The sequence below is a fragment of the Bombina bombina genome, chromosome 4, assembly GCF_027579735.1.
Source record: "Bombina bombina isolate aBomBom1 chromosome 4, aBomBom1.pri, whole genome shotgun sequence".
Classification (NCBI taxonomy): domain Eukaryota; kingdom Metazoa; phylum Chordata; class Amphibia; order Anura; family Bombinatoridae; genus Bombina; species Bombina bombina.
Genome location: NC_069502.1, coordinates 605,760,860 through 605,777,953, shown reverse-complemented (window position 1 = coordinate 605,777,953; position 17,094 = coordinate 605,760,860). Strand labels below are relative to the sequence as shown.

Sequence of the window (17,094 nt, the reverse complement as noted above, 5' to 3'; positions counted from 1 at the left end):
TAAAGGGACACTAAACCCACATTTTTCTTTCTTTCATGATTTAGAAAGAGAACACAATTTTAAACAACTATTTAATTTACTTCTATTACCTAATTTGCTTCATTCTTTAGATATCCTTTGTTGAAGAAATAACAGTGCACATGGGTGAGCCAATCACACGAGGCATCTATGTTCAGGAACCAATCAGCACCTACTGAGCCTATCTAGATATGCTTTCCAGCAAAGGATATCAAGAGAATGAAGCAAATTATATAATAGAAGTAAATAAGAAAGTTGTTTTAAATTGCACACTCTTTCTAAATCATGAAAGAAAAAAGAATTGGGGTTTCATGTAATGGGTTAAAATAAGTCAATGGCTCTAAAGAGATCTGCAGGCACAGGAGAAACAATATCATAGTTATGGTGTTTGCTGAACACGGCAATAGTGAGCAGTAACTGTGCCACAGGTTTGTCAATCCCAACAAATAGATGCTAAGAACGTATTCTATATAATCCACTACAAAAATACGTATTCCAGAAGTGAAATCAAGGAATTGTGAAAAACGTTGTAACTCACCGCGCAAACTACTCTTGTTTACATATGTAGAATATTTGGTTCATTTATAACACATGGAGACATTGTATTTACACAATAATAAAGCGCATATTAACCTAATTCAACAGAAGTTGATAGTGACTTTACTCCCCTTGTCACGCAATAACAACAAAGTTCACCATGCCTGGGCTGATTTGTCCATCTGGCCCTACCGTACTCAGTGTGTGACGTCACGACAGGTAGGTGTGGCCCGCACGGCACCCGGAAGTGGTTGTGTGAGCAGGAGAATCGAGAGTGGAGCAGATCAAGTGGGTAACTTAGGAGTTGGGGAGTGGTAGTATGCGCATGTTATGTTATTGTGACGTGGGCTCCGGGCACTACTTGTGCTGGACCCCAAGCAGGTGTAAATCATGTGTGGAGCCGGAAGCCAGTGTGAAGTCTGCATGTGTTTAGGGTTGTGTTTTCGCAATATTCCACATACATAGCTGTAGAGAGCCAGTAACCTGAGCTGCTTCCTTGTCACTTTATTTACTTAAACACAGGAGATTAACACAATTTGTAGATATCAATATTATTTACATTGTAAAGTACTCAACCAAATATTGTATTGGGATCGTATACTGGGTGCAGTCGTTTCTTTTTAGTTTTCAACAGGTCACTTTACCTCAAATGTTGTTGGGCTTTGGACTATTTTTTTGTCTTTGTGTTTTGCCATTTTGACAATGCAATTATACAAGGACAGCTGTAAGAAAATAAAACATAAGTTGTTACATGTGTTTGTTCTCAACCTATTATTTTGTGTTTAAAATCTGTTAGAACATTGTTCCTTTGTAAGAGACACACTAGATGGATTGGAGCTTTCCCTGCTGCCTTTGCATGAATTAAAAGTATAAGTTGGACAGTGACAAACTTCACACTCACCAGGCTTTGCTGTTGAAGCCATACTTATATAGCAAGATTTATTATGAGGCAAATGCACTGATTGGCTGCAGGTTCACTCAATTGATCCTGCAACTGATATTTATGAAGCAGTGGTTTAAAGCGCAGCTTTATAAACTCTTGCCAACTTGGAGTTGGTGGATGGAAATCACCCTGGATTTATTCAACCCGGTGACTGACCCGTGCAATGTTAAATATGGGGAACAAATGCACCTCACAATCTGCAATTAAATGCAGACAGGTTCACAACATGTGAATCCTGTCGACTTACACATTTATAAAGCTTGCCTTAATCTGCATATAATGCTTCACCCGCTTGACTTTGTACCTGACGTTTTATGCAAAATATAAATTACATAAATTACATACTTGGTAACATCACTGATGAATGAATAGCCTCAAGCTATGGGTCACCAAAAGGCACAAAGCCATGAACGTGTTCTGGTTATTGTCAACGGAACTTGCACAATGGCTTTCGATTGGCTGTACCTCCATCTTAAAAGTAAAAACAAAACAAAAAAACTTCAGAACTGAGGGCGGCTGGTGCTGGCATGTAGTCTGGGGCTCAAAGTTACTAAAAGGAGCAAGATGCAATGCTTAGTAAATTTTGAATTTGACACTAAATATATTAAAGTTCATATGTGATCAGTGATGCCATTGATGATGCAATATGGGATGTCATAAATTAAGTAATTAGTGAGTAAATGTATGACGCTAACAATAAAGCCTGGGGGAAATTTACATTCCGAATGTCCTGGATTTGTCTTTTGAGCAAGCACGTTAGCTTATATTTTTTACAACTTTTGCACATTTGGTTCATAATTCAAATATAAATAGATTCCCCCCCCCCCCCAGTTCTACCTTTTGTATACAGCAATGTAATTTATCAAAAATATATATATAATGTGTGTGTGTGTGTGACGGATTCCGGCTACCCCGACTGGGTAGCTCCGCCATTGGATCCTCCCGATGCCTGAAACCTGTCACTATGTAGCAGAGGAAGTAATTCTAGCAGAGCCCACCCAAATAACTAGACAGACTAGCATTCAGGTGAAAACACAAAGTACACTTTATTGGTATAAACACAACATTTATACACAAACTGATCTTTATAAGAGCATTATCAGTCCCTCACATCTCCTGCCATTCCCGCCCCTTCAGACAGGCTGGCGCCTCCATAATGTCCCCCAGTGTCCAGCGGTACAGCGATTGTGCATTCAGGGTGATCCCGCGAGAGCAGCAGCACTTCCAGAGTGTCGTGGGAAAGCCCTGTGTCTCAAACTGTTACATTCAAAAAAGCACCTTGGTCCATGGCGTGGCTCGAAAGTTATGGGTGATCACACGTACACGGGAAGGCTACTGGGAAAGGGGGGTTGGAGAGAGGGGGTCGGAGACCCCTGGTTCCCAATGGCGCTCCCTTCCGGCACTTACCCTGTGTCTTGCCCTTCCCATGGAAACTTTCCAAAAAGAGCGGAGCTCTGGGGCAAAGAACCGCTGAAGCGACCTGGGTTAAAAGAGACCCGGGATCTGAGCTGATGTGGCCGGCGGTTCCAGGGGGCCGGCCTGCCGAAGGGCGGTCTGCTGAATAGGGCTCGGATACCCTGGTTCTCACTGAAGCTCACCTCCGGCAACTGGCCCATCTCTTCCCCTCCCCAAGGGGTTCCAATCCCCAAGACAGCAGAGCTCTGGGACAAGGGGCCTCTGGGGAGGCCGGAGGTAAAGGTGCCCAGAGGGTGCTGGATGCGGCGGCCGGTCGGTAGTTCTAGGAGCCCGGCCGGCCAGAGAGGGATAGGTCGGTCAGAGATCCAAGATCATGTGGACAGATGAAAACAAGGAAAACCAAAGCTCTGGGAGATCGCGGTTGCTCTGAGGAGCCCAAAACCGCTGAGAAACAGGGGGGTAGGAGTTTAACCCCTGCAGCCCGGTATCCGTGACAACTCCCCCCCCCCCCCCTCCAGTTGAGTTTATGCCACTTCAGTCCGCCGGGAAAGTCCATCAGCATTCCAATTGTTTTTTTCCTGGCCGGTACTGAATGTCAAAGTTAAATGGCTGCAGGGCTAAACACCACCTCAGCAATATTCCATTGTCTCCGGAAACTCTATTAAGCCATACAAGGGGGTTATGGTCTGTGAGGACGGTGAAGGGTCTCGCATAAATGTAGGGTTGTAGCTTCTTCACGGCCCATACCAGGGCCAGACACTCTTTCTCCACCGCCGCGTAGCCTACCTCTCTGGGCAACAGTATTCTGCTGATGTAGGCTATGAGGTGGTCCTGCCCTTCTTCATCTGTCTGGCTTAATACTGCTCCCAACCCGAACATGGAGGCATCTGTGTGGACAGAAAAATGTTTGGTGGGGTTAGGAGCGGCTAGTACTGGAGCAGAGATTAAGGCAGACTTAAGGCTCTGGAATGCAGTTTCACACTCGGGGGACCACAGGACCTCTCAAGGTAGTTGCTTACAGGTCAGGTCGGTCAGGGGTTTGGCTAGGGCACTGTAATTGGGGATAAATTTCCGGTAGTAACCGGCGGTCCCTTGAAAAGCTAGGACTTGGGTTTTGGTCCAGGGAGTGTGCCAGTTAGCCAGTTAGATACTGGACCTCCGAGTGCCCATTGGTACACTTGTTAGGTTTCAGGGTCAGTCCTGCGGCTGTGCGGTAATCTAAAATGATATTTTGCTTAAATCACCAGGATTCGTTTTCTCTCATTAGTATTGCTTTTTTGCTTCCTTAACTCTGTCTGTAGCAGAGGCTAAGTATTTTGAAGTGTCTTTAGAGGTCTTCTCTGTACATAGATAGGTCACTTACAGAGAATCACTTATTTTATATAAACAAGTTTTTATGCATTTATTTATGTACATTTAGTATTGCCTTTTTATATTTATTTCATTGTATGAATTATTTCACTTACAACTCTTTTACTACATTTAGTAAAGTCTAATTAAATTATATTTTAACATTCATTTCAATTGGCTGTTGTTTTTTTCTTGATCATTTACCTATCATTTGTTAAGATTTTTTTTGAAAAATTTTTTCTTGATCATTTACCTATCATTTGTTAAAAGATTTTTTTCATATGTATTAGGACATAATCAACTCATATATTTTTTTGACCTGCCCTTTAAGGCGCCCACAGTACTTGTTTTTTCACTTCAATATTCCTTATGCTAGTTTGTAGGGAACTAGTATCCATCTGTGGTGCTGGTCCTTGCTGTTGGATTTATAGCGCAAGAAGTTTAATCTCTTTTCCAAGGTAATCTAAAATGACGCCTAGGTGGGCCAGACACCTAGGTCCAACATACCCCGGATATCATGCTGCATGCTGTCTCTGACTGCCTCTGGGACCCTGTAGGCTGCCTGTTGCAGGGGAGCCTGTCCCGGGGTCTCCACTCGGTGTATGGCCATTGTGGAGTACCCAGGTACAGTAGAGAACATATCTCGTCTCTTTCCCAGGAGTTTCTGGACTTGCTTTCTCTGCTCAGTCCCTGACCTCTCGTCTAGGGGTATGTTGGCCACTCCTTAGGGGGGGCATCAGGGGGTCCGGGGAGCTCCAGCATTGGAAGACTCTGAGTCCTCCACCGCCGGAGCACAAATAGCAGCCACATCCTTGGCCCTTTCTGAATATGCCTTCAGCATGTTCACATGAAAGGTCCAGCAAATCCGGTCATCTGAGCATTTGGCTACCAGGTAGGTGGTGTCGTTCAGTTGTTCCACTACCTGGTAGTGTCCTTGCCAGGAGGCCTGTAGCTTGTCTATTTTGACAGGCTTTAGGGCGAGGATCTTCTGTCCTACTGACAGGGTGCGGGTACAAGCATTCCGGTCGTACCACCTCTTTTTTTTACGCTGTGTGACCTGAAGGTTCTCTCACACCTGGTCGGGGAGGTCCTTCAGTCGGTCTCTGAGTTGGAGAATGTACTCCACAACAGAGTGTTCTTTCCCCCCTGTAGTCCTTTCCCAGTGCGCTCTTACTAAGTCAAGTGGTCCCCTTATCTTCCGGCCATACACTAATTCAAAGGGAGAGAAGCCTGTGGATTACTGGGGCACCTTTCTGTATGCAAAGAGGAGGTGCGGCAGGAATCTTTCCCAGTCCTTGTGAGTGGCTGAGAACGTCCTAAGCAGCTGCTTTAGGGTCCTGTTGAACCGCTCACATAGTCCATTCGTCTGGGGATGGTAGGGGGGACTGTGCAGGGGTTTGATCCCGCACAATCTCCATAACTGCTGAGTGATTTCCACAGTGAACTGTGTTCCCTGGTCGGAAATCACTTCCCGGGGGAAGCCTACCCTGGTGAATATCCGGAGCATTGCATCTGCTACGGTCTTGGATATTAGCCAAGGGGATTGCCTCCGGGTATCATGTGGCATAGTCCACTATTGTAAGGATGTACCTTTTCCCTGAGGGGCTGGTCCGGGCTAATGGCCCAACTATGTCCACTGCAACTCTGCTAAAGGGTTCGTCAATAAAAGGCAGAGGATGTAAGGGGACTTTATTATGGTCCCCTGTTTTCCCTACTTTCTGGCACACCTCACAAAATTTACAGTATTCTCTAATATCTACTTTAATTCCTGGCCAGAAAAAGGTTTGTTTCAAGCGGTGGTGGGTCCTGGCCTTTCCTAAGAAACCAGCTAGAGGAATGTTGTGCCCTATTTTTAGTAGGTCGGACCGAAATTTCTTCGGTACAACCAGCTGACGTTTGGGCACTGGTCCTTTTCTCCTCTCGAGATCTGGTACAGGAGCCCTTTCCCACTGGAAACGCTCTTCCCCGGGGCCCTGGTGGTCGGTACCCACCCAGTCACGGTAGGTGGCTAAGGTTGGTTGGTTCAGGGTCTCCTGGGCAAAGTCAGAGGGGACGCCCAGGAGGGTCAGTCAGGGGGTAGGGGGGTAGTCAGGGTGGAAGGGCGGACAGAATGTATCATAGAAACATAGAAACATAGATATTGACGGCAGATAAGAGCCATAGGCCCAGCAAGTCTGCCCCACCTTACCTAACAGTATAAACTTATCTAGTTCGTAGGATAGCCCTATGCTTGTCCCATGCATTTTTAAAGTCCCCCACAGTGTTTGTTGCTACTACCTCTTGAGGAAGTTTATTCCATAAATCAATCACTCTTTCTGTAAAGAAGTGCTTCCTCAAATTACTCCTGAATCTACTACCCTTTAGCTTGAGCTCATGACCCCTTGTTCTTGAATTTTCCATTTTATGTAAAATACCCACAGCCTCAGTTTTACTAAACCCTTTAATGTACTTGAAAGTTGCTATCATATCACCTCTTTCCCTTCTCTCCTCTAAGCTATACATATTTAGGTCATTGAGCCTATCCTGGTAAGTTTTATTTTTTAGACCATGTACCATTTTGGTAGCCCTCCTTTGCACAGATTCAAGTTTGTTAATATCCTTCTGAAGATATGGCCTCCAGAACTGCACACAATACTCAAGATGAGGCCTAACTAATGATCTATAAAGTGGCATAAGAACCTTACTATTTCTGCTGCAAATACCTCTACCAATACATCCAAGCATTCTGCTAGCCTTACTCGCTGCCTTACTACATTGTTTACTAAGTTTTAAATCATCTGAAATAATAATTCCCAAGTCCTCTTCCTCGTCTGTAACAGTCAGTAAAGTGTCATTGAGTCTGTAATTAACATTTGGATTTTTCTTCCCTAAATGCATTATTTTACACTTTGCTGTGTTAAACTTTAGATCCCAGTCGTTTGTCCAATCCTCCAATTGTTGTATATCACTTCTCATTTTGTCTACCCCCCCTGGAACATCCACTCTGTTGCAAATTTTTGTATCATCTGCAAAGAGACATACTTTCCCCTGTAGCCCTTTGCTGATATCGCAGATAAATATGTTAAACAAAACAGGCCCCAGAACTGACCCCTGAGGAACACCACTAGTAACAGCCCCCTCTGCTGAATGAACTCCATTTACTAAGACACTTTGTTTTCTGTCCTTAAGCCAGCATTCCACCCAGTTCACAATTTTTGAATCTAGACCAAGGAGATATAGTTTGTGAATAAGTTTATTGTGTGGGACGGTGTCAAATGCTTTGCTGAAATCTAGATATGCTACATCAACTGCTCCTCCCTTGTCTAATACTTTTGTTACATAATCAAAGAAGTCAATTAGATTAGTCTGACATGATCTCCCTGAAGTAAAACCATGCTGATTTTGGTCCTCTAAATTGTTTGTCTTTATGTAAGTCATAATTCTTTCCTTTAAGAGGCTTTCCATTAATTTCCCTACTACTGAAGTTAAACTAACTGGCCTGTAGTTGCCAGATTCTTCTCTACTGCCCTTTTTATGAAGAGGTATTACATTTGCTATTCTCCAATCATCTGGGACAGCTCCTGTTAATAGTGACTGATTAAACAGATCAGTTAATGGGACAGTTAGCACTGAACGAAGTTCTTTTAAAACCCTTGGATGAATATTATCAGGACCCACTGCCTTTGTAACATTTATTTTTGATAATGCTAACAAAACCTCATCCTCTGTAAAAAGATTACTGTTAAGCTTGTTTCTATTTTGCATAGCATCCCTTAATGTAGACATTGTATCTTCACAATCTTTAGTGAAAACAGAACAGAAGTAATCATTGAGACAGTCTGCAATCTGCTTATCTCCTTCTATTATTCTACCATCAACTGATTTCAATTTTACTATTCCTACCTTATTTTTTCTTCTTTCACTGATATATCTAAAGAATGTTTTGTCCCCATGTTTTACTGACTGTGCTATCTTCTCTTCTGCATCAGCTTTAACCTTCCTAATTAACTGCTTAGTCTTTTTTTGTTGGAGTCTCCATATTTTCATATCATCATCTGCTTGTGTGTGTCTGTAATTTTTATAAGCTATCTTTTTTGTCTTTACAGCATGTGCTACTTCTTTGGAAAACCAAATTGGTTTCCGCTTTCTTTTACTTTTACAGACATGTCTAATACAGTGTGCGGTTGCATCTAAAATGGCACCTTTCACAAATTCCCACTGTTCTTGAACCCCTGTAATAAGATTTTTCCCCTTTAAATAGTTTTTTAGGTATTCTCCCATTAATGAAAAATCTGCCGTCCTAAAGTCTAAAACTTTTGTTTTAGTCTGGGTGTACAGTTCCTGAACATGAATACTAAACCAAACAGTTTGATGATCACTGGATCCTAAGTTCTCACCTACAGACACATCTGAAACGGTATCACTGTTTGTAAGTATTAGATCTAATATAGCTTCCTTACGAGTTGGTTCCTTGACTAATTGTTCAAGTGATTCCCCTAGCAGAGATTCAAGAATATACCTGCTTCTAGCCGATCTAGCAGAAGGAATCTTCCAGTCTATATCTGGCAAATTAAAGTCCCCCAGTACTATAACCTTACCCTTCATGGTCATTTTGGTTATTTCATCTAATAACAGATTGTCCAGTTTTTCATCCTGCAATGGAGGCCTATATACAACCCCTATTCTAAAAACATTTTTATCTCCAATTTCCAAAGTCACCCAAATACTTTCCACCTCATCATTTGTTCCTACAATTTCAGTAACCTTTATATTTTCATTTACATACAAAGCAACTCCTCCACCTTTCTTTCCTACTCTGTTCTTTTTAAATAACCTGTATCCAGGTATGACTATGTCCCAGTCATGCAAATCATTGTACCATGTTTCTGTTATAGCTACTAAATCCAAGTTGTCCCTAGTCATTATTGAAATGAGTTCAGGTAATTTATTTCCTAAGCTGCGAGCATTTGTGCTCATGGCACGAAGAATTTTTCTACTAGAATTTCTAGAATTGTTACTTGGACTAACAGTTTTGGCATGCTGTGGGGGGCAGGTTGATATATTAATGCTACCCCTGGGTCCCCGGCATCGGTATGATGGCTTGGTGTCTGGCCTGCTGGCGGCTGGTCACTGGGCAGATGTCCGGCGGGGAGGTATACCCCATAAAGGCTGAGACAAGGGGACCAAGGTCATTTCCCAAAAGGACCTCGGCAGGGGACTGCTGCATAACACCCAACTCCACATCACGGGAGCTGACTTTCCAGTTCAAGTGTACTCAGGATGTGGGGACCTCCAGGATGGCACCTCCGGGTACCTGGACAGCAAGGGTTCTCCCTCTTCGGCCAGAGGTGGGGACTAGGTGCGCCTGCCCATTGACCCAGACGTCCTGCCGATGGTGCTGGCGATTATCTTAGGTTACAAGGCCAACCTCATGCAGGATGCCAACCTCTTCATCTGGCCATTCTGCATAGTTGGCAGGACCCACTGCGTACATGCAGTGGGCGGCGGCTTGGTAGGACCTGGTTGGAGTGCTCCCCCACTGTGCCGGAGAGGGGTTTCTTGGCTGTGGTGCCGGAGGGTTTCTTTGTTGCGCTAGACAGTTTCTTTTCATGTGGCCGGGGTGCCCACACCCGTAGCACCCCCAGGGATTGCTGGCCCCGGCCGGAGAGACAGAGGTTGACTGGGCCTGGGACTGCCGAGGAGCTGTTGGGGGTCGTGTAGGGGTGGATGCAGAGTGAGTTACAGGCTGTGGTCCTGGGGCGGCCTGGCAACGGGCATCTACATACTGGTCGGCCAGGGCGGCTGCTTTGTCTGCTGTGGTGGGTCTTTTGTCCTTCACCCAGTCCCGTATCTCTGCCGGAGCACTGTTGTAAAACTGCTCCAAAAGAAAGAGCTGTACTGCCTTTGACAGGGTGGTTATATGGCAACCGGTGATCCAAAAGTCCAGGGACCCGGCTAACCAGTGGGCAAACTCTGTGTATGGTTGCCCCTCTTGTCTCTGAAGCTCCCAGAATTTCAGCCGGTGTGCCTCCGGCGTGAGTCCATAGCGGGCAAGGATGCGTTCCCTCACTTGGTCGTAATTGACTTGGTCTTCGGAGGGGATGGTGTGGAAAGCCTCCAAAGCCCGACCAGCCAGTTTCTGGAGCAGGATAGTGACTCAGTCGGCATTGGCGACCCCCTGCAACCGACACTGTGTCTCAAAAAGCTGAAGGTAGCGGTCAATCTCCTCCGCCCCATCGTCCTGGAAAAAACGGAAGGCGGCATTGGGTAGCTTCTTGGGTTTGGTCAGAACTCCCCCCATAGACTTTTGTAGCTCTATCAAATGTACCTTAGTGGCGTCGGCAATGACCTGAGTAACAATCTCCTTGGGGGGGTTAGGTCCATAGAGGTCCAGTCGCCACTGGATCTGTCTCTGGAGATCCGACATGGTAGTCTCCGGGGTGGAGACGGTACTGGGCCCGCTACTGCCTTGGCCGTCATCAGACCCCCCGGCTCGTTAGCCTGATCACCTTCCATCAGCTCGGCTACGAGTGCAGTCTTTGTCTTGGAACCAGCTACTCCTCCTCTGGCTTGCAGTAAGCTCTGCACTTCGTCCTTCCCAAGCTTTTGATATTTTTCCATTTGGCAAGGACTTCAGGTGGTAGATTGGACATTCCAGGTAATCAGAAGCATCCCACTGCTGCCACCACTGTGACGGATTCCAGTTCCCCCGACTGGGTAGCTCTGCTAATGGATCCTCCCGATGCCTGGAACCTGCCGCTATGTAGTGGAGGAAGTAATTCTAGCAGAGCCCACCCAAATATCTAGACAGACTAGCATTCAGGTGAAAACATGAAGTACACTTTATTGGTAAAAACACACAACATTTATACACAAACTGATCTTGATAAGAGCCTTATCAGTCCCTCACATCTCCTGCCATTCCCGCCCCTCCAGACAGGCTGGCACCTCCATAATATCCAAGGATCCCCAGTGTCCAACGGTACAGAGATGGTGCATTCGGGGTGATCCCGGGGGAGCGGCGGCACTTCCAGGGTATCATGGGAAATAACTGTGTCTTGAGCTGTTACATTCCAAAAAGCACCTTGGTCCGTGGCGCGGCTCGAAAGTTATGGGCGACGAAACGTACACCGGGAAGGCTACTGGGAAAGGGGGGTTGGAGGGAGGGGGTCGGAGACCCCCTGTTTCCAGGGGAGCTCCCTTCCGGCAATCACCCTGTCTCTTGCCCTCCCCATGGGGAACTATTTCCCAAAAGAGCGGAGCTCTGGGGCAAAGGACCGCTGGAGCGACCTGTGTTAAAAGAGACCGGGTATCTGAGCTGATGCCGTCTGCTAAATAGGGCTTGGAAACCCTGATTCTCAATGAAGCTTACCGCCGGCAACTGGCCCATCTCTTTCCCTCCCCAAGGGATTCCAGTCTCCAAGAGAGCAGAGCTCTGAGACGGCCGGAGGTAAAGGTGTCCGAGGGTGCTGGATGCGGCAGCCGGTCGGTTGTTCCAGGAGCCCGGCCGACCGGAGAGGGATAGGTTGGTCAGAGATCAGCTCTTTCAAGATCAGGTGAACAGATAAAAACAAGGGAAACCAAAGCTCTGGGAGATCGCCGTTGCTTTGAGGATCCCAAAACCTCTGAGAAACAACAGGGGGGGGGGGTAGGAGTTTAACCCCTGTAGCCCGGTATCCGTGACAATATATAATTACTAAAGAACATCCATCATAGCAAAGTTACCGTTGGACTTACATGATGCCTCTGTGTTTTTATGAGGTGAGCTTTTTATAAATCCGGTGTTTCTCCTCCCCCTTGATTGAGTCAATTAATGTTGTTTTTTCCCCCCCTCTACTGCAAACTAAGATGCCAATGCAATCGGCACACAGTGCTGCATAGGTTCCAGATTCAAAGTTTTATTATGTTAGTGTTATAAATACAGGTAGCCCTTGTTTTACAACAGTTCGTTTTACACCAATTTACAAGAGTTACAGTACAGCCAACTTACAACAAAATAATGCATAAGAAAATTACATATTGCACTTTATGCAAACTCGCTGATAATGAACAATTTTCCAGCAATACATAGTTATATGAAACTGTGTAATTGACTATTGAGACACTCTGTGCACAGAAATTAAAGATACTTTGCTCTTAGGACAGTATATTAACATTTAGTGTTCTGGGAGATGTTACTTATTTTAAGTTTTAGTCTGCAATCTAAATGGCAGTAGCTAACATTGTCTACTCCTGTAACAAGTCTGTACTAATAGAACAGCCATCCTGATACTTATTTGAGCAAAATAGTTGCTGTATATATTTTATATTTCAAAAGAGCAATTCACAATAATGTTATAAATCAAGAAAAAATATTTATGAAGTTTTTGTTTATTATATGTATTTTTTATAGCTCTTATGTAACAATGAATTATCCTATATTATAAAAGGCCAAGTGTTTGTCTGAAGCCGTCATGCGCAGTAGAGCCAAACACTTGGCCTTAGAAAGCGCACAGCTGATCGCACGCGCACCCACCTGACCTCGCACGCGCACCCCTGCAAGTGAAAACAGCAGCGCGAGGACCGGCAAGTGAAAGCGCACAGCTGATTGCACGCGCACCCTTGCAAGTGAAAACAGCAGCGCGAGGACCGGCAAGTGAAAGCGCACAGCTGATCGCACGCGCACCCCTGCAGGACCGGCAAGTGAAAGCGCACAGCTGATCGCACGCGCACCCCTGCAAGTGAAAACAGCAGCGCGAGGACCGGCAGGTGAAAGAGCACAGCTGATCGCATGAGAGAGAGAGAGAGAGAGAGAGAGAAAATAAAAAAAAATAAATAAAAAAAAAATAAAAAAAATATAATAACACGGCCCGTGTGAACGGGCTTTAGGACTAGTTATGAAATAAATGAGAAAAGGCCTGGCAAAGCATCACTAGGGACTCGTTCACTGCAAAGGATTTTTAATCAAGTATTAAGAATGATCATTTTTTTTTATTGCTAGTTTGTCCAATTACTTTTGAGCCCCTAAAAATAAGGAATATGATATATAAAAATTGCTGTAATTCCTAATGGCTCATACAATATTTTTGTAAAACCCTTTGACTTAAAGCTTAAAGTCTGCACTTCAGCCGTGTCTTAATTGCTTCATTTAAAATGTATTGTGGTGGTATAGACAGCCAAAACATGAATATCGTGTCACTGTCCAAATAATTATGGACCTAACTCAGTGATGTATTTTTGTTTTGTGCTGTCCTGCGCACTCACAATTCTGCTAAGCAACCACCCAACCCCCAAGTTTTAGTGCTTTTTAGCCATAATATCTTTTGGTTAGGGTGTAACATAACATTTCTTTTATTGCTGATGGTATTTCCAAAGTATATAAGAGGATAGGAGGGAAGAGAAAGAAGGATAGTATTGAGTATTGTCAAGGATAGAGAGTATCGTAGGTGCTTATCTTTATGGTTTTAGTCTTGATATAGTCCATCTACCCAGTGTGAGGGTGCCAGTGGCTGATAGATTTACCTTTTTACAACAGTAATCCTTGGTGTAAAACAATTGCTGTAGATTCGGCCATATACATACAACTGCCTGAAATGCACTCGCTATCACAAGCAAAGAGAGAAGATACTGGTAGGTGCTGCTCTGTATAGCTTCCCGCCTATAATAAAGTTAGGGCCCAACGTAAGAGAGAGTGGGTACCAGTAGATGTTGCCCCTCCCTGCCAGTAATAACACATGTGCACAGATTGCTTGACCGATGATATCGGTAATTGCTGTTACATACATCTCCTGCTTGTAATACCCCATCTGCCCAGTGTGAGAGCCAGAGGATACAAGAACTGCATTATATACCTTTTGCAGACAGAAATACCCCATGTGCATCACTGATACATCACTCTATATGGTACTTACAGAGTCTGGTCGCTTCCTGAAGCACATCCACCTACCGAGTGGAACCTGGTACTGGGAGGAGCAGAGGGAACTGGGTACAGACAGACACAGGCAGACTGCACTGCTTATGTACATCTCCCCCAGCTGTTAGTCATAGCCTGAGAGATAACAATGTATGAAGCACTGAATCAGAATACATACATTTTACCAGAGCACCCAAGCAGAGGCACGTCAGTAATAAGGTATAGAGACTGCAGACCTGCTTGCCAGTCGGGCTGCTTAAAAAAAACTGCCTGCCCGGTGCCCAGAACTTAATATCCTGGGCGTCGGGTGATACAATTCACACAACCCTGTTATTGATCCCCGAAAATGTATCTAGCCGCATCAGGCTAAACTTTAGGTGCGGCTGGCGGTGGTGGTAAGAGGGGGCAGCCATGGGTGTAAGTGATTTCAAAGAGTGCTCCCCCCATCTGCCGCACTAGGTACAGGCCGTGTTGGCCTAGGCTGTAATACTGTGTATGTATGTGTATCCAAGCTGAACTGTTCAACTTCTTAGGCTTTAGGATTTCATGACATGACATGGAGATATAAGCATTTGAAGATCATGATTGCAATCAGTATATTTATTTTCAGCTTGTTGGAACAGGATATACATCCTTTTGTATTCATTTGTTTTGGTCTAATTTATGTTACTATTTCCTGTATCTTTGTGTCTATGTGATTAAGTGTCATGTATTTTATATATGCTTATTTATTCAGCACTGTGGAATATTATAGTGCTTTTTAAATAAATTATAACAATTAAAATTGAGTGGAATATTTAAAGGGATATGAAAACCAATTTTTTTTCTTTCATGATTCAGATAGAGCATACCATTTTAAACTAAATGTATTTTTATTATCTAATTTGTTTCTTTCCTTTTGTATGCTCTGTTGAAAAGTATACCTAGGTAGGCTCGGACGCTACTGATTGGTGGCTGCACATGTATACCTCTTATTAGTTTTCTGCTAGCTCCCAGTAGTGCATTGCTGCTCCTTCAACAAAGAATACCAAGAGAATGAAGATAATTAGATGATAGAAGTAAATTTGAGAGTTGTTTAAAATGTTATGTTCTATCTGAAGGATAAAATAATTTTTTGGGGTTTCACATCCCTTTAACTCTATAGACTGTCAAAAAATTATTACACTGTTTTCTAAAAGCAGATATGTTGTTGTTATCCAGATCCAATCCTGTTTCCAAACACTGATGGGTCAACATATGACAAAAATAGACTATTTCAAAGTATTTTCATACAGTCCTTACAGATGAGAGAGAGAGTTAGAAGAGAGAGAGTTAGAAGAGAGAGAGTTAGAAGAGAGAGAGTTAGAAGAGAGAGAGTTAGAAGAGAGGGAGTTAGAAGAGAGAGAGTTAGAAGAGAGAGAGAGCTAGAAGAGAGAGAGTTAGAAGAGAGAGAGTTAGAAGAGAGAGAGTTAGAAGAGAGAGAGTTAGAAGAGAGGGAGTTAGAAGAGAGAGAGTTAGAAGAGAGAGAGTTAGAAGAGAGAGAGTTAGAAGAGAGAGAGTTAGAAGAGAGAGAGTTAGAAGAGAGAGAGAGCTAGAAGAGAGAGAGTTAGAAGAGAGAGAGTTAGAAGAGAGAGAGTTAGAAGAGAGAGAGTTAGAAGAGAGAGAGTTAGAAGAGAGAGAGTTAGAAGAGAGAGAGTTAGAAGAGAGAGAGTTAGAAGAGAGAGAGTTAGAAGAGAGAGAGTTAGAAGAGAGAGAGTTAGAAGAGAGAGAGTTAGAAGAGAGAGAGTTAGAAGAGAGAGAGTTAGAAGAGAGAGAGTTAGAAGAGAGAGAGTTAGAAGAGAGAGAGTTAGAAGAGAGAGAGTTAGAAGAGAGAGAGTTAGAAGAGAGAGAGTTAGAAGAGAGAGAGTTAGAAGAGAGAGAGTTAGAAGAGAGAGAGTTAGAAGAAAGGGAGATAGAAGAGAGAGAGTTAGAAGAGAGAGAGTTAGAAGAGAGAGAGTTAGAAGAGAGAGAGTTAGAAGAGAGGGAGTTAGAAGAGAGGGAGTTAGAAGAGAGGGAGTTAGAAGAGAGGGAGTTAGAAGAGAGAGAGTTAGAAGAGAGAGAGTTAGAAGAGAGAGAGTTAGAAGAGAGAGAGTTAGAAGAGAGAGAGTTAGAAGAGAGAGAGTTAGAAGAGAGAGAGTTAGAAGAGAGGGAGTTAGAAGAGAGGGAGTTAGAAGAGAGGGAGTTAGAAGAGAGGGAGTTAGAAGAGAGAGAGTTAGAAGAGAGAGAGTTAGAAGAGAGAGAGTTAGAAGAGAGAGAGTTAGAAGAGAGAGAGTTAGAAGAGAGTGATTGATTGTAACTTGCACGCACACTATGTGGACACCCATAGCAATTATTGAATTCAGGAGTTTGTCACTAACAGGTGCATAAAATCCAGAGTGCTGAAGTGTTTAGCACTTAAGAAAAACTGCCTATGGAAGCAACATCAGCACATGAACTGTGCGTCAGGAGCTTAGTGAACTGAATTTCCATAGCCGAGTAACTTTACGCAAGCCTCACATTAACATACACAATGCTGAACATTGGCTGGGGTTTTGAAAAGCACAGAATGTAAAGAGGAGCCGGCCCATTTTTGGTTCAGAACCTAGCTTATGCTTTCTAATTGGTGGATAAATGTAGGCACCAATAAGCAAGCGCTATCCATGGTGCTGAACCTAAAATGGGCCGGCTCCTAAGCTTTACATTCCTGCTTTTAAAATAAAGATAGCAAAATACATTCAGATAAGAAGTGGCCTTCAAGGGCTAAGGAAATAGCATATGAGCCTACCTAGGTTTAGCTTTCAACTAAGAATATCAAAGAAAAAAAAAAATGATGATCATAAAAGTAAATTGGAAAGTTGTTTAAAATTACGTGCTCTATCTGAATCATTAAAGGGACAGTCTAGTCCAAAATAAACTTTCATGATTCAGATAGAGAATGTAATTTTAAACATATTTCAAATTT

General features: G+C 43.8%; 1 protein-coding gene across 2 annotated transcripts in view; it reads left to right on the top strand.

Annotated features, from left to right (window-relative positions):
• Positions 1–786: 786 nt before the first annotated feature.
• ATG5 (autophagy related 5) overlaps positions 787–17,094 on the top strand; it is a 555,868-nt gene continuing 539,560 nt past the window's right edge. For both annotated transcript variants that reach the window (XM_053710590.1, XM_053710589.1), the window contains exon 1: positions 787–843. The gene's annotated coding sequence lies outside the window, so the exon portion shown is untranslated. The remainder of the gene's footprint in view (positions 844–17,094) is intronic.